The sequence below is a fragment of the Castanea sativa genome, chromosome 11 (genome assembly GCF_040712315.1).
Source record: "Castanea sativa cultivar Marrone di Chiusa Pesio chromosome 11, ASM4071231v1".
Taxonomy (NCBI): domain Eukaryota; kingdom Viridiplantae; phylum Streptophyta; class Magnoliopsida; order Fagales; family Fagaceae; genus Castanea; species Castanea sativa.
In genome coordinates this window covers 58445840-58464680 of record NC_134023.1, presented here as the reverse complement: position 1 = coordinate 58464680, position 18841 = coordinate 58445840, and the positions used below count along the sequence as shown (strand labels likewise).

At 33.4% G+C, this 18841-nt stretch overlaps 1 long non-coding RNA gene across 1 annotated transcript; it reads left to right on the top strand.

Annotated features, from left to right (window-relative positions):
• The first annotated feature begins 3975 nt into the window (after positions 1-3975).
• On the top strand, positions 3976-7757 carry LOC142615110 (uncharacterized). Its single transcript, XR_012840655.1, has 3 exons — positions 3976-4138; positions 4453-4638; positions 7724-7757. It is a non-coding gene; the product is annotated as an uncharacterized LOC142615110 (long non-coding RNA).
• Positions 7758-18841: the final 11084 nt, after the last annotated feature.

The window sequence follows — 18841 nt, the reverse complement described above, 5'->3', positions numbered from 1 at the left end:
TGTGGTTTGTTCGAGCTTTAGCAGCAAGACACAATGGCCAGACTCCGAGTTTGCTAGGTGAAAAAGCCTTGCCCATGGGAATGTTCCACACCATTCAATTGTCGCCACTGCTCTGTCCAATCTTGCCTGGATACACCCATAATCTTTTCTATCAACTACCTAAGTGAACCATGAACCAGTAAAACCCAAGTCTCTTAGGCCATTACAATCCAAACATTGCCTAAAATTTTCAATCTGTCGACTAGATCTATCAACCCTGCCTTCCTTCTCAGTGACACTTAGAACCTCATTAAAATCACCGATGCAGACCCACGGTTTATCACACATCTGTCCAAGATTTTTCAGAATCTCCCATGAACCTATTCTCTTATGTGTTTCAGGGTTTCCGTAAAACCCAGTTAATCTCCATATCCCAATCTCACTACCCGAATCAATCAAAGCATCAATATACCAACGATTTATGAATTTTATTGAAACATTCATATCAAACTTTCACAATAAAGCCAAACCTCCACTTCTACCCTCACTTGGCACTCCTATCCCTTGTACCATTCCTATTTCATACTGTACCCCCTTCATTTCCTCTACGTCTAACTTAGTTTCTATTAAAAAAACCAAGTTGGGATCTTCTCTTCGAATGACCCTCTTAAGGGCCTGAACTGCCTAAGGGGTCCCAAGCCCTTGGTAGTTCCAGCTCATAATACTCATTGTCCCCGGTGGGGTTGCGTAGCAACCTCCACCGATCCCAAAAACTTTTTGAAAACCTTACCCAAAGCCACCTCGTCGATGTCGATTTTTGCTCTCTTGTCCTGCAACCTGTTCGGATCTGTCTCGCCCAATGGGGGTAGATGCTTCCTCTTTGGTCCTTTCTCCATTGAGACTCCTTCCATGGCCACCGTGTTTGTTGCCTCTCTATTAAGCCATTTCCATGTCCTTTTCGAGCTTGTGGGAGAGGCTCCATCGTTCTCTTTACCCTCTAGACCATCTTCGCTGAGTTCCCCCAAATGATTGTGTTTTTTCTTCTGTCTAGGGATTGTGGTTGTTGCATTATTTCCCAACAGAGTTCTTTGCACAGAGTGGCTTATTTACATTGCTTACTGTGGGTGGGCCCAAATTTAAGGAGTCCTTTTCTGTCTTAGCATATGTGCCCAAGCCCTTCGTTGAGCCTACTATCAATTCCTCCTTTGGGCTCGGGTCCATTATCTTTTTATCATTGCTGTCCTGGGCCTTCACCACATCAATCTTCCTCCTTCCAAATTCAAAAAAGTCACCTGCCCTCCCCGTATTTTCTGCCTTGGTCAGAGATCCCTAGATATCTACTGCAGCGGTCACGGTTCTTCCCCAGTTCCTTATGATTTCTGCTAACGTCTTTTCAAAGATATCACCATTACCCACTGACGTTGCTGTCCCCAAATTTTGCGGCATAATTGTAGTTCCGTTTTGTCCACGTTTTGTCACTTCCGTGACCGCCGTGGGTTCCACCTCCATTCCACCCCCCTCCTCTGTCGCAGACCTATGCCGACCTCCATCCTTCGTCGTGGTGATCTCCATGGGCCTTCCATCAGAGCTGCTAGTCTTCCCTTTCTCTACATTATTGACTTGTACTAGTTGTGGGCGTTGGAGTTTATTTGGTTTTGCCTTTAACCAAGCCCCATATTGCTAGTCATGTGGCTGTAGCGATTCTCGGCTTCTTAGCCATATCCCACAATCTTTTTCATCATGATTCAGTTTGCCACACTAGTAGCAAAAGATTGGCAGTTGTTCATATTTAAACGATACCCATACCGGCGTTGGTCCTCCAAACTTAATTAATCTTCCTCGGCACAAAGGTTTGGTGATGTCCATTTTCACACGGACTCTAATAAATTTGCCCAAGAGATTTGCCGTTGCTGGGATGTCCACCTCTTCAATTTCACCCAACGTTCTCCCGATCCTCTCATCGGTTTCCCTTGTCATTCTTCTGATTGGGATGTCATGAAGCTGAACCCAGAAGCTAACCTTATCAAAACAAATATTTTGTATTTGTTCCTCCTCACCTAGCTTGTGTACTGCTACCAAATACTTATCAAAAGACCATGGGCCATTTGTATAAACACGAACCATGTCTGTCTCATCTTTGAATAAAAATGCTTTATTTTCGCCTAGATCACGAACCTCAAAGCTGAAGTCCGTCCGCCATGCACTTTTTAGTGTAGTTGCCACCACTTCAAGATTGACTCTCCTTTTCGTGAAGAACTTTGCCACAATGGCTGCCCCTTCAACCAGTTCTGTGTCTTGGAGGTCATGCTCAACTTCTTCTCTTTTAGTGATGGAGAGGTTCCCCCATTTCTTCGTTACTTCATCCATGTTGTACTTTTTGTAGTTACCAAAATTGCGTTTCCACCCCGAGGGAGAAATTGTTGCTAGGTTAGCTAGCAAAAGTTTCTACTGCTAAGTTTTCACCAGAAAGCCTAGAGAGAAAAGTGATTTTCTTGTTGCTTTGCATGATTTCAGTAAGTTGAACTTTCCTTTCAATTGCTTGTCTTTTTTATGGACCAATGGAAATTCAATGTCTTATTATATGGTCCCAATTAAAGAAAAACTCCTTGCCTTCTTCGATTTGATTTTCTATGGAAAATTCATGAACGGATAGAAACTCCTACTCCATAATAGACGATTTTTTTTTAAATAACATTAAATATTAAAAACTTTAGTTAGTTATCACATTTCAAAACAATGTTGAAAACTAGCATCTCGAGTGTCTAAAACTCGAGTTCCAAGATAAAACTCGAGTTTTTAAGTCTCGATTTGTAAGTGATGGTAGCTGATGTGGAAGAGAAATCCATGTGGAACCACGTGGAACTCGAGTTTTTAAGACTCGAGTTTCACCATCCGATTTTCCTTCTTCTTCCTCAAGCTCTTCTGACCCAGCGTTGTTCTTCTTCGTTCTTCGACACTGCAAATCATTCCTCTTCAGATCAGAGCTCCAACGTTCAATCAACAAGCTTTCTTCGTTCAATCGACCAGATCAGAGCTCCGACGTTCTTCATTCTTCCTCTGATCTCCGCTTCAGTTCTTCCTTTGTTCTCTGCTCTTCATCAAATCGTCGATGTTGCACATCGTTCCTTTTCAGATCGGAGCTCCAGCATTCAATCGATCGGCGTTCTTTGTTCAATCGACCAGATCGGGGCTCCAACATCTGTGTTCTTCCTCTATTCTCCTCTTCAGTTCTTCCTCTCTTCTCTGTTTCCCCTGTTCTATGTTCTTCGATGTTCGTTTTCATCTTCAGGTACCAAAATTGAGTCTTAGAGACTCGAAATCTATCTGGCAAATACTTCCCAAATCAGCCAGCGGAATTCGAGTGTTTGAAACTCGATATTTAGATTGAAATTGACCCTTTAAAGCTCGATATGCTAGTTTCTAATATTCTTTCTACCGCATGTCAACTTACTATTTTCTTTCCCTCACCAATGTTTTTCTGCAAATATCCTCCCATAATAGACTCCCAGAATTGAATGAATAACCTCTTTTTATTTATTTATTATTATTACTAAAAACTGCTACTCTTACGTTGTGCCACATCAATTGCCACGTCATTTTTTTTAAGCATAATTTGTCATTCAAATTTAAAATTGTTTTTACAATTTTCAATCCTATAAATACTAGCCCTATAAATGCAGCCCACTACTTATTTATTTACTTCCACTATCACCCTATAATAAATTTGTATAATTAATCCAGCCCACCTCTTATTTATTTAGTTCCACTATCGAGCCCAACCCAAAGCCTTTTTAGTTCATCTCAAAGGAAAAAAATCATCATCAAAAACGCTGAAGCCAGTTTTGTGTGAGCCTTTTTTCAGCTTAAAGTAAGAAGAAGAAGAAAAAAAAACTTGTAAGCCTTTAGGGTTTGCGTGACCAAATAGAAACGTGAGAAGACAAAGAGTTTGGAGATTGTAACGTGGAGGGAAGCTTAAAGGGAGGGGAAAAAAAAACGTTGAAGCCTTCAGGTATTGCGTGAGAAAACAAAGAGTTTGAAAGCTACCCACCTTCCTGCTCTACCGTTTCGCAGTAATGGCTGTCTATCTGATTTCCTTCCTTCCTGTCTTCCTTTCCACACAGTGTATAAATATTGACGGAACTTGCCTGTTTTGGTTGAGGTATCTCTACATCTCAATTTTTTTTCTTTTTTTGGTGCAAAACTTTTATGCTCTATTTATATTAATATGAGACCCTTTTTTTTTTTTTTTTTTTTTTTTTTTTTTGTGTTTGTGTTTATATTAGACGAGCATCCTTGGTATGCCATTGATGTGTTTGTAAGATTGCCTGAATGTCGTTTCAAAAATAAAAGGAACTATTTATGTTGCTCAATAGTGCTATAACTTAACAGCCAACAAAACTATTTTATTTTACCTTGGTTTATTTGGAAATATCTGAGGTCTCATTTTTTTAATGTGTTTTGGCTTATTGGAAGAATGTAAGACTCTGAAGTAGTGAAGTATAAAGTGTTGGTGGGAGGTAGTTCAAATTCTTGAAGGAGTGATGCAAGTGAACGTGCCTCAAATTCCTCTATATTTCCAACGCCTTTCAGAAAATCCAATGGTAGCGGTAGTTTCTCAAGAGATTGAGACTTCTTCAAGTTCATATTGATGGGCACAAGGTACTGTCTTAACTCTGTCTTTACAGTCAGTGCACTCTTTGTAGTCAAAATAATGCATATCGTTTCTTTTATCTACTGCAAACTATGATAAATGGATTCCACTATTGTTAGAAGCTAAGGAGCCAAGTGCATAAAAACAAATGTAATTTTGACCATCATGGGTGCCAAAAGCAATAAAGTGTGCCTCTTTGTTTCTCTTTTGGAGGATATTTTTCATTGGAGACTTTTTTTTTTTTATTTATTTTATTTTATTTTATTTTTGTAACAGGTATCCAAAAAATAAATAAATAAATAAAAAACGTGGCCAAGTGCATGTAGGTGTCTCTACCTGTGAGGTTGTGACAATTTATTTGTTGTGTATTTGTTGAAAGATCCATGAGAAAACGTGTGAATGTTATTTTAGTACAATTGGTTGAAGAGGAACTCTTAAAAATTTTAAATATAATATTTTTGATAATCAATTTTTTTTATAAAAAATATAAACAGTCACTAGGCAGCTCATTATTAATTTTTTAGACCATTTCTAACGTACCATTCTTTCTTTATTTTCCATGAAATCTGCAAATGATTTTGCCTCATCTTTGCAATCAATCTTTCACCAAACTCTTTGGTCAAACCCAAAATTTTCAATGTTATATCCCACTTTCGTTAAATAAAGAATTTATCATAACACAGTAAAAGCTTTGAGACCTCCCAAAACCATGCTGATCAATTTATTCACTTCGATAGTACATTAGCTCCAGAATGTTAATATTAATATTCAAAACATTACAATAGAATTGAAAGAATGTTCATAATACCCAAAAAAATTCAAAATTGCGTCCATTGTATACTACATCATTTATATTGATATCCACTTCCAACAATTGATATTAGATCGTACTTCAATATCATGATTGTATAACATGGATCGGGTTTTAAAATCAAAGAAAATTGTTTTCGGTGTTTCAATTTTTGCGGTAATTTTTCTACATAATCCTTGGCATGCCATTGACGTGTTTGTGAGATTGCCTGAATGTCGTTTCAAAAATAAAGGGAGCTGTTTAGGTTGCTCAATAGTGCTATAACTTAACAGCTAAAAACACTATTTTATTTTACCTTGGTTTAGTGAAGTATAAAGTGTTGGTGGCATGTCTCAAATCACCTTCCAACATATTTCAACATATAAGACTCCATTTCTTGAATTGATCAGATTGTACTTCTCATTAATGCATCCATTGTATACTACATCATTTAGATTGATATCCACTTCCAACAATTGATATTAGATCTGCATAATTCTGCATAATTTTCCTGCATATGTCTCCATCAAAGTCTCTCAAACAGTGCCTTGAGCAGTAAACTGTGTGTCTTAGTCATTTTTAGCCTTGAGATGTATCCCAAATTATTTATTGAGTTGTTTGGAAAATTCTTTGGATCTTTTTGTGATATTTTTTCCTAATGGGCATGTCCTAAACTATTGTAGGTGCAATATTTTCCTCAAATTGAGAAGTTTAAATTAATTGCAGACTTTTTAAAAATCTATGCCTCTTATGTCATGTCACTACTATTTAAGCATGATGAGCTAAGGAAAAAGAAATCAACATTGAGATTAGTGTGTAGGAAATTTTTCAGCAACCATGCCGATGCCTTAGAACATGGTTAATTAATTATTTCCTGAATGTAACCTTATATACCTAAGTTCAATAATTTAGTTGATTCTCAAAAAAGTTCAGTAATTTAGTCTTCTTGTGAGGTCCATTCTGTGAAATAATAGCTACCAAAGGCCAAGCTTCAAAACATGTCTATATTCATAATACATTTTAAAGTACAAAAAAACAAAACTGGTATTGCTTTGGGTTTTTTGTCAATTGATCTCATTCAAAAGGAAGGTGCAGTTGGAAAATCAATTGTGGAGCAATATGTTATTTAATGAATTTTTGACCCAAATTCACATGCTTGATTAAAATTTCAGACTATTTAATTGCACCATATACAAAGGGAGATCAAAATAGGTTTTAACACAAAGTGAATGCTTCAAAAGCAATGACTAGGCTTATTACCATCCAGTCATAAACTTTCTGGAAACCTAACTCTGAAGGATAGAACAACATGCCTCAAAGGTGATTGGAGGGAGAGGAAGCTTAGTTAAAAATAATTCAAATTATTTTAGAAATTGCAAGGAAAACAACTAGGCTACTCAACATTGGTTTGTAAGTTTTGAATTACCCTTACCCTCACAGTTTCAGTCTCATTTAATGAGCAACTTCATTGATTATGAAAACTAAGTTTTTAGTGTGGTGGTACTATTTGAAGTTTTCCAGAAGGTGACAAGGTTGATGGATATCCAAGTTGTTTAGAGAGCTTGGTGGTTGCGGGCATTAGAAAATTAATTGATGTGGATTCCATCGATTCCCATATATGCTGGATGCTTAGCACGTTTGACTAGATTGTAATGCTTGGACCATGTCTCAAAAGATATTTACTTTTATGATAATGTACATGTAAAAATCTATTGCACACCATTTTCCTTCTTTGGTAGGTAGCTTTTTTGGAACTATTTACAGTTTATTGTTAAAAGTTAATTGTATAGCCGCTTTAAGTAACTTGATGTTGGTTTTATTAACTTGAGTTGGGTTGTAGCTTAATTTGTTGATTTGGTTCAGTTTGGTTTGGTTAACGTGTGGGGAAGTTCTAGGTTGGGATAACCCAAAAATAGTGTGACAATCATGTAGTGCAAAATCAGGCAATATTTTAGCAGCTAAAGAAAATTTCCCAATACAACATTTATACTTGTAAACTTTCATCCGAACCATTGTCTCTTGCCACAAGCTGTGATGCAAGAGCCACATCATCACCTTCCATAATATCCCATATGCCTTTTGGGATATGATTTTGCAGATTCTCTTTTGTAACGCACAATAAATAACTAGAGTACATCAACCATGTGCCTCCTTGGGCCACAAGTGTCATAGATAGATCCAGAGCTATTACCACTATGCAGGCAGAGGTAGCAGTCTATCTGGATAAAAAATCAAATGTGCGTGCAGTTAGAGCTTGATACGGTTGCACATAGTCAGAACATATTACTTTTACTTTTTTGCAGTGTATTGTTTAATGAGTTGCTTTGCTGGGAAATTCCATTGTTGCCCGAACAGTTTGTGTAACCAAAGAAAATAACCAAAAAAAATAGGACATTGTTGAATGAGTTACTTTGCTGGGAAATTCCATTGTAAATAAAGCTGGAATGTTTCTTCAAGTATGTCCCACACTCAATTATAAATAAAATGAAAAGGCTATGCTGAGATATTTTTACATTATCTTTTGGTATGCTTGAATAATTGTATATTATCTTTTGGTTGTGTAGGGTGTTTAGTTCAAAAGTTGGATTGTTTCTTCAAGTATTTGTAACTTTTAATTATAAATAAAATGAAAAGGCTATGCTAAAATATTTTTTATATTTTCTTTTGGTTGTGTAGGTTGTTCATATTTTCTATCAGCTGATTACGGATTATCTATTAAATTGCAAGTCCAACAGCTGGATTGTTTTGTAAAGTATGTCCAACTCTCAATTAATGAAAATGCTATTATAGAATTGAGATTATATTATCTTTTGGTGTGCTAAACTAATTTTTATATTATCTTTTGGTTTCTACCAAATTATAATGGATTATCTTGATAAATAAAAAATTTTCCAAATACTTTAGAACCACATGATATTTAAATTTTGAGATAACCGTTAGATGAGATTGTAAAATAATTCAGTAAAAATTCCAAATTCTTTAGAACCACATGATGTTCAAATTTTGAGATAACCATCAGCTGAGATTGTAATATGTTTAGAGATTAGATATTTTCTATTGAAAAACATGACTGGTGCAAAAATATCACATAAAAGGTCTTGGTGTTGAATGATGTGGACACCTGTCATCATTTTGATTACTATTTTAACCACCAATTGCTCACAAGTTACCTGTTAATTTACATGTTTTTAAGCTGGAATGTTTTTTCAAGTATTTGTAACTTTTAATTATAAATAAAATGAAGCTATAAAATGAAAAGGCTATGCTAAGATATTTTTTATCTTTTGTTTTGGTTGTGTAGGTTTTTCATATTTTCTACTAGTTGATTATGGATTATCAATTAAATTGCAAGTTCAACAGCTGGATTGTTTCGTAAAGTATGTCCAACTCTCAATTAATGATGTTATCTTTTGGTGTGCTAAAATAATTTTTATATTATCTTTTGGTTTCTACCAAATTATAATGGATTATTTATTAAATTTCAAGTTCACACAAGCTTAAATATTTCTCAAGGAAGTCAATACCGTACTGGAGGTTGTACCGGTTTGGCCAATGGTACAATGGTACCGGTCAATACCGGTGTACCGTTTTGGGTTTGTCGTTATTTTATATATATATATATATATATATATATATATATATATATATATATAAACATACTTGATTATTTATTTAGAATTATTTATAAATCTATATAAGAATCCTTAAATTTATAATAGCATATTTCTCTAAATTAATTGCTTATTTTTAATATGATTATTTCTTGCTCAAATATCAACCCATTAATATAACCTGACATACTAGATTGTAATAATAATAAAGAACTAAAAAGATGATATTCATTATTAAAAAAAAAACAAAAAATTGCTTATCCAATTTGAGTGGCAATCAGTCTAAAAGTTTCGACCAATTGAATGTACCTAGGTCTTGCCCTTATATATTTATCTATACATATAGTATGTATGTAACATGATTTAAAAAAAATCATATATATAACAAAAACATTTACTCCAAAATAAAATAATTTTCAACGAAATTTTTTATTAAATAATTTAGTGATTATAGAGTCTAAGTATATTTATAGTTATAAAAATATTAAAATGTAATCAATTTTAAATAATTTAAAATCATTTTATACTTAAACATATATAAGTCAATATAAGAAAAACATAACAATAATAGAAAATAAAGAAAAAACATTATTTTCATAAATGACAGATGCAATATGGATTTCTAACTCTTAACAACCCAATTTTCCTTTATTTTAAAAGGTAAAAAATAAAAATAATAACACAGTGTCAATATGTCTAATTCTCCAAAAGCAAAATAACAAAGTTTCATTGTAAATGAAATTGCTTTTATTTAATAGATTTAGTTATCTATTTCTTGTTCTTCTCATATATCTTGAATATACTTGAATTAATGAACTAGCATGCTATAATAAGATATAAACAAATAATACAATAATTATTTATAGAGACATGTCTATTTTTAGGAAAATATATGTTGGATATGAAGCTATGTGTGGTATAAGGATGAAAAAGAAAAAAAAAATGATGCATTAGTGATTGATTTATATTGTTTTAAAAGATTCTTGGGGGGCCAATTAATAGTTAAATGTTTTAGTTACAGATTTGTATTTTTAATAAAAATTATAAGATGGTGGGGGAATTTTAAAAAGCTAGGGACGCCGCTATTGATAAAAAATTATTTAGTATCAAATTATACTACTTCAACCTTATCAAAATTCAATAATTAAGAGATGTTTTGAAAAATAATTATATCAATCCAAGAAAAAATCTCTCTCCATATATATCTCCCTTTCTTGAAGATGAGGCTGAAGATATGGGTTCTGGTCTGGAACTTTTTGTATGTATCTCTTGATTGACTGATTTGGGTTTTAGCACCATGATGCATCTCATAATCGAAAGAGGCAGGCTTGTGTAATGTTACCATCGAGGTCTTTGTGGATGTCATTCATTTGTTATGTAATCTCTGACTATTCATTTGTGTCGTAAGTAATTGTTTCCTTTCTTTTATCTTTGGTTTTATCTATCTATATTATCTATAAAATGATTTTTCTTTTTAGATTGGACTTTTATGTGGTTAAGAAATACTTATAAACTTTACATTTAATTGGGAAAAAATATGAGGACAATCCGGTAAAAATATATCATCAACTCTACTTAAAATGCATACAAAATATGATATTTTTCTACCATTTCATGTCTTCGAAACAAACTTATCCAAAAATTTTATAAAAAGAGGAAAATTATGACACTGGAAAAAAAAAAAAAAAAAAAAAAAAACCCTCATTACACGCGCAATGTGCGTATAATGAGGCTAGTACACATATAACAAAATCACTAATGACCTAAATTCCAAAAGCTTTACTTTTGTATAGAAGAGAAATACCATTTACTCAATTTTATTGGATTATATCCATATTAGGTAGGGTGGTGATCGCAAACATAAAACAATAATATCTGTAGAGAAAATTTAGTACTATCCAAAACAAATGAGTCTTACTCTTTATAGACACCAACACCTCTTGGAAATAGGCATATCTTCCCATGAACAGATGTGACTTATATGTTATATCCGAAATACACTAACACATCTAAAAAATAGTAATAAATTTGCAATTTGTGAATTTGCGAATCAGTATATATCATCCATTATGTGGGCGTTAGTATAAGTGAGGGTACATCATATTATGTTGTAATCACCCATCACAACCGTAAACTAACACCTCCCACTTGAGTTTACCCCATAATCAATGGTTTTAGGTCTAGTTAGTATGCATCATGGTACTATGGTTATTTCCCATGCTAACTTTCATCTATAATACTTCCCATAGATTGGTGTCCGTGTGTAAACATGGCCAATTTGTGTACATCGTAGTACATGCCCTTTGACACACTATTTTTATAATACACTTCGAATGACTTCTAATTCACTATCTTTCAAGTAAATAAAATACATACTAGGATCACACCAAGTCCCGCAGTTTAAAGATATAGCTCACGCATATATTGCAACTTACGTTACGACTTCAGCCATACACATCAGACCATATATCAACAGAAATTGAAATATTCGTTATGTGATTTTTCTAAGCTAGATTTCTTGATGGCTTTCCACAATGATCTTATCAAAAACTTTTCAGTGCAACCACCAGCTCAATTGCGCCATGATGCAAATAAATCTAATAGAGGCAGGTGAGGTTGTGGAGGGCCCATTGGAAGTGCTTTCAATGGTATTGGGCTGAAGCGTTTTAAGATTTTCCCAGTTATGAGATTTGGAAGTTCAAAAAGAAACTCAATGGGCTTAGATATGATATTGGCTACATATGGATGGGTGAAAGTACCAATATGAACAACATTGCTGGTGGGGACTCTGGAAAGAAAAAAAACTAAAACACATACTCAGAGAAGCTATAACCATTGTTCTAATAATAGCATGTAAAGACTAAATATTCGGTATATCACACACAAATAAGAGGCCTTATGTAACCTAGGAGAAGTGGTTTATACAACAATATTAGTACATTCAAACAAAAATACTGTTTGAGTCTTAGGGTGATAATTCTACGAATGAGTTTGGATGGCACGTTTCAGCTGGTGTTTTATGTTTGGCGTTTGAAAGATGGGTCCCATGGCAACTATGCACTTTTCAGCCAACTTCAAGATAAACGCATATTATATATTTTTCTAGGTCCCACACAGCACTATTTATATTTAAAAATTATTTTGCTATAGTATTTTCAGCAATAAATTTTCACTTTTCAGCAAATAAGCAGTATCCAAATAGATCTTAAGTGTCTGTTTGGCTAGCTTATTTTTTGCCAACTTATTTTACTATTCAGCTTATTTTATCTACTATTCATGTGTCACATTGCACTTTTTGGTACTATTTATGGGTCCCATTGTATTATTTCAACTAATACTTATCTTTATCTACAGTATTTTTAGCAAAAATTTTCAGTTTAAGCAAAATAAGCAGATCCCAAATAGACCCTAAATGTGATCTTTTTATATTTAGTTAAAAATTTTGTATCACATTTCAATATTTAAATGTTTCTCTCTTCTTAAGATACAAAATTATTATTTTAAGTTTTTATATTTAAATTTTGCTAACATCTCAATATTCAGTTGATACAAAATTGGATAATATGCTTATTTTAATTAATTTAAACCAATATTTTATCAGCTTTAAGTTAAAAATAATCATTATTTATCTCAAAAAAATTATTGGGATGGGGTCTTTTTTTATTTATTACAAAGCCTTAAAACTCAGGTCCTCCTCAAAATATATTTAAATTTTTTTGAATAACATGGGTAATAATAAAGTATTCTCGGGTTTTATGAGATAGGTTGTAATTGTGCTAAATTGAATCAAGCTGCCAATGGGGGCTTGGCTTAGTTGGTAAGGTTCGGCCGCTTCATCTAACCCACCTAGGTTCAAGTCCAGTTGCCAACAGGAGTCCGTTGGTGGGCATTCACACGAGTTGGCTAAACTTGTCCAACTCTAGTGTCTTGCTCGGGGGCTAGCATAACCTAGCAAACCCTTATTTTACTTAACCAAAAAAAGAAAAAGAAAAAAGAATCAAGCTGATTATTAAAATTCTAAGATCATTTAATTTTCTATCTTATATGGAATCTGAGTTGAGTTTGAGTTAAGATTTATTTGACTCTTTATTAAATGATGTAAACCATTATTGCTAGTCCAAAAGTAATGTAAAATAAAAACCTTTATAGCTAGTCAAAAAGTAATGTAAAATTCACTCAAAAGCTTGTGAAAAGCAATGTAAAAAGAACCTTATAATGAATGAGTCATAATATTCAGCAAAAAGAAAAAAACTGGTCACAAAGCAATATGATAAGAAGTTGTTTGTCTTCTTTTATGCACTAACGAAGGTTGTCTGCCCTACATGCGCGTGATCTACAATTTGCTCCTAAAATGTCAAACGAAGGGTTGGAAATTTCGTACACCATGCCAAACTTGTATGTACTCTCCCTCTCTCAGAGTGCTTGGTGGGGCAAAGAATTGGTTGGAAATTTCCACAACTACACTGTTCTCCTCAAAAGTTGAGTCAGTCTACTCTCTTTCTCTCTTTGAATTAACACAACACAATGTTTCGCAGACTGAGATGCTCTGACATTAACACTGTTTGGTAAAAAAAAGAAGAGATTTGGGTTAGAAACTTTCACGTTACGTAGCATCACTCTGCAGTTTGCTCGTCAAAAGTTATGCCCGTCTTCCCTACTCTGTCTCTCTCTCTTTGAAGTTAGCACAATGTTTTTGGATGTTGAGACTGATACAATAATTGTTCCGTTAGCTGAAGGAAAATTATTGTGCAGACTGCTCCGAGCTCTCATATAGGGTAGGCTCACACGTTGAGAAGAAGGGTTGGAAATTTCTTACATGCGCATAAACCTCCAAAGTTGTGCTTGTTCTTTCTTTCCCTCTCTTTCAAAAAACATTCTAGTAGACACATCCTAAGGGGTGTTTGGGAGAGTAGTTTGAGTTATGTTGTTTGGTTGTTTTTTACATACGTGTGAAAAAAAAGTATGTGAAAATATGTGTAATGTTGTTGAAAATGTGTGAAATTGTGTTAGAACTAGCTTGCCAAACACCCCCTAAATTTCACCGAAAATTTCATGTACATGGTCTCACAATTTTGTAATGTGAATCTATGATGGGAGCCAAGAGGTTTAGTTCCAACGCAATAAAAAAATGGTGAAGAGGGAGTCAATTTTATAATTACTCTCTAAAATTAACACTGTTTTTACAAGAAGGAAAAAGAAGTGGAAAACGATTAAAAAAAAGGGAAAAAAAGAGGTGAAAAGGAAATATATTCTTTATGGTTTGAATGTAAAAATAAAAGGTCAATTACTTTTTTGCATTTTAAATTACAATAAGAGGGAGTAAATAAGAAGAGACAAATAAAAGAAGATGAAGAGAAAGATAAATAGTGATATTAAAGTAGAGGGTAGTGAGGAGATGAAAAGGTAAGGAAAGAAGAAAGGTTAAAGAAAGTGTAAATATTTAAAAAATAAGTGAATGTCAAAAAAAATTATAGGAAAATTGGAAATAAAAATGAAATATATATATATATATATATATATATATATATATATATATATATATATATATATATATATATAGGCCTTAAAACAAACAAAGTTGAATATGTAAAGTCAATAATTTATTTATATATATTTTTTGAAAAAAAATAGGAATAAAAAAAAAATAATTATGTGGCGATGAGGTGGCGCAGCAAGAGCTCAGTAGCAAAAAATGCTACGCTTCAGCTTATTTTTGGCTAGCTTATTTTTTGCTAACTTATTTTACTATCCAGCTTATTTTTTCTACTATTCATGGGTCCTAGTGCACTTTTTGGTACTATTTATGGGTCTCACTGTACTATTTCAACTAATATTTACCTTTATCTACAGTATTTTCAACAAAAATTATCAGTTTAAGCAAAATAAACGGATTTCAAACAGACCCTAAAATGAGATTTTTTTTATATTCAGTTAAAAATTTTGTATCACATTACAATATTTAAATATTTCTCTCATCTTAAGATAACAAATTATTATTTGAAGTTTTTGTATTTAAATTTTGCTAACATCAAAGATTCAATTGATATATAATCGGATAATATGGTTATTTTATTTCATCTAAACAAGTATTTTATCAACTTTAAGTTAAAAATAATAATTATTTATCTCAAAAAAATGATTGGGACGGGGTCTTTTTTTATTTTTTACAAGGCCTTAAAACTCAGGTCCTCCTCAAAATATGTTTAAATTTGTTTGAATAACATGGGCAAAAATAAAGTATTCTCGGGTTTTGTGAGATAGGTTGTAATTGTGCTAAACTGAATCAAGCTGCCAATGAGGACATGGCTTAGTTAGTAAGGTTCTGGCATTTCTTCTAACCCACCTAAGTTTAAGTCTCACTACCAGCAAGAGTCCATCAGTGGACATCCACACGAGTTGGCTGAACTTGTCCAACTCTAGCGCCCTACCCGAGAGCTAGCATAACCTAGTGAACCCCTATTTTCCTTAACCCAAAAAAAAAAAAAAAAACTGAATCATGTTGATTATTAAAGTTCTAAGATCATTTAATTTTCTATCTTATATGGAACCTGAGTTGAGTTTGAGTTAAGATTTATTTAACTCTTTATTAAACGATGTAAACCGTTATTGCTAGTAAAAAAGTAATGTAAAATGAAAACCTTTATAGCTGGTCAAAAAGTAATGTAAAATTCACTTAAAAAGCTTGTGATAAGCAATGTAAAAAGAACCTTATAATGAATGGGTCACAATATTTAGCAAAATGAAAAAAACTAGTCAGAAAGCAATACGATAAGAAGTTGTTTGACTTCTTTTATGCACTAATGAAGGTTGTTAGTCCTACATGTGCGTGATCTGCAATTTGCTTCTAAAACGTCAAATGAAGGGTTGGAAATTTCGTACACCATGCCAAACTTGTTTGTCCTCTCCCTCTCTCAGAGTGCATAGTGGGGCAAAGAATTAATTGGAAATTTTCACAACTACACTATTCTCCTCAAAAGTTGTGCCAATCTACTCTCTTTCTCTCTTTGAATTAACACAACACAATGTTTCGAGGAGGACTAAGATTATCTGACATTAACACTGTTTGGTGATAAGAAGAAGAGATTCGAGTTAGACACTTTCACATTACGTAGCATCATTTTGTAGGTTGCTCCTCAAAAGTTATGCCCGTCTTCCCATCTCTGTCTCTCTCTCTTTGAAATTAGCATGATGTTTATAGTACACTTCGGATGACTTCTAATTCATTATCTTTCAAGTAAATAGAATTCATACTCGGATAACCCCAAGTCCCCTAGTTTAAAGGTATAGCCCACGCATATATTGTAAATTTGCAACTTATGTTGCAACTTCAGCTATACACATCAGACCATATATCAACAGAAATTAAAATTTTCGTTATGTGATTTCTCTAAGCTAGATTTCTTGATGGCTTTCCACAATGATCTTATCAACAACTTTTCACTGCAATCACCAGATCAATTGCGCCAGGATGCAAATAAATCTTATAGAGGTAGGTGAGGTTGTGGAGGGCCCATTGGTAGTGCTTTCAATGGTATTGGGCTGATGCGTTTTAAGATTTTCCCAGTTATGAGATTTGGAAGTTCAAAAAGAAACTCAGTGGGCTTAGATGTGATATTGGCTACATATGGATGGGTGAAAAGTAGTAATATGACCAACAGTGCTAGTGAGGACTCTGGAAAGAAAAAAAAACTAGAACATATGCTCAGAGAGGCTATAACCATTGCTCTAATAATAGCCTTTAAGGACTAAATATTCTGTATATTACACACAAATAAGAGGCCTTTATGTAACCTAGGAGAAGTGGTTTATACAAAAATATTAGTACATTCAAACAAAAATACAGTTTGAGGCTGAAGGGTGATAAACTTAAATGAGATCTTTTTTATATTCAGTTAAAAATTTGTATCACATTACAATATTTAAATGTTTCTCTCTTCTTAAGATACAAAATTATTATTTTAAGTTTTTGTATTTAAATTTCGCTAACATCTCAAGATTCACTTGATATATAATCGGATAATATGGTTATTTTAATTAATCTAAACCAGTATTTTATCAACTTTAAGTTAAAAATAATAATTATTTATCTCAAAAAAATGATTGGGATGGGGTCTTTTTTTATTTTTTACAAGGCCTTAAAACTCAGGTCCTCCTCAAAATATGTTTAAATTTGTTTGAATAACATGGGCAATAATAAAGTATTCTCGGGTTTTGTGAGATAGGTTGTAATTGTGCTAAACTGAATCAAGCTGCCAATGGGAACTTGGCTTAGTTAGTAAGGTTCTGGCGCTTCATTTAACCTACCTAAGTTCGAGTCTTGCTGCCAGCAAGAGTCCGTCGGTGGGCATCCACACGAGTTGGCTAAAACTGTCCAACTTTAGTGCGTTGCCCGAGGGCTAGCATAACCTACTGAACCCCTATTTTCCTTAACCAAAAAAAAAAAAAAAACTGAATCAAGCTGATTATTAAAGTTCTAAGATCATTTAATTTTCTATCTTATATGGAACCCGAGTTGAGTTTGAGTTAAGATTTATTTAACTCTTTATTAAATGATGTAAACCATTACTGCTAGTAAAAAAGTAATGTAAAATAAAAACCTTTAGAGCTGGTCAAAAAATAATGTAAAATTCACTTAAAAAGTTTGTGAAAAGCAATGTAAAAAGAACCTTATAATGAATGGGTCACAATATTCCGCAAAAAGAAAAAAACTGGTCACGAAGCAATATGATAAGAAGTTGTTTGTCTTCTTTTATGCACTAATGAAGTTTGTTTGTCCTACATGCACGTGACCTGCAATTTGCTCCTAAAATGTCAAACGAAGGGTTGAAATTTCGTACACTATGCCAAACTTGTTTGTCCTCTCCCTCTCTCATAGTGCTTAGTGGGGCCAAGAATTAATTGAAAATTTCCACAACTACACTGTTTTCCTCAAAAGTTGTGCCAGTCTACTCTCTTTCTCTCTTTGAATTAACATAACACAATGTTTCAAGGAGAACTGAGATTCTCTAATGTTAACACTGTTTGGTGGTAAGAAGAAGAGATTCGAGTTAGACACTTTCACATTACATAGCATCATTCTGTAGTTTGCTCCTCAAAAGTTATGCCCGTCTTCCCATCTCTGTCTCTCTCTCTTTGGAATTAGCACGATATTTAAAGTACATTTCGGATGACTTCTAATTCACTATCTTTCAAGTAAATAGAATCCATACTAGGATCACCCCAAGTCCCCCAGTTTAAAAATATAGCCCACGCATATATATTGTAAATTTGTAACTTATGTTGCGACTTCAGCCATACACATCAGACCATATATCAACAGAAATTGAAATTTTCGTTATGTGATTTCTCTAAGCTAGATTTCTTGATGGCTTTCGACAATGATCTTATCAACAACTTTTCACTGCATCCACCAGCCCAATTGCGCTAGGATGCAAATAAATCTTATAGAGGCAGGTGAGGTTGTGGAGGGCCCATTGGAAGTGCTTTCAATGGTATTGGGCTGATATGTTTTAATATTTTCCCAATTATGAGATTTGGATGTTCAAAAAGAAACTCAATGGGCTTAGATATGATATTGGCTACATATGGATGGGTGAAAAGTAGTAATATGACCAACAGTGCTAGTGGGGACTCTGGAAAGAAAAAAAAAGTAAAACATATGCTCATAGAGGCTATAACCATTGCTCTAATAATAGCATTTAAGGACTAAATATTCTGTACATTACACACAAATAAGAGGCCTTTATGTAACCTAGGAGAAGTGGTTTATACAAAAATGTTCGTATATTCAAACAAAATTACAGTTTGAGG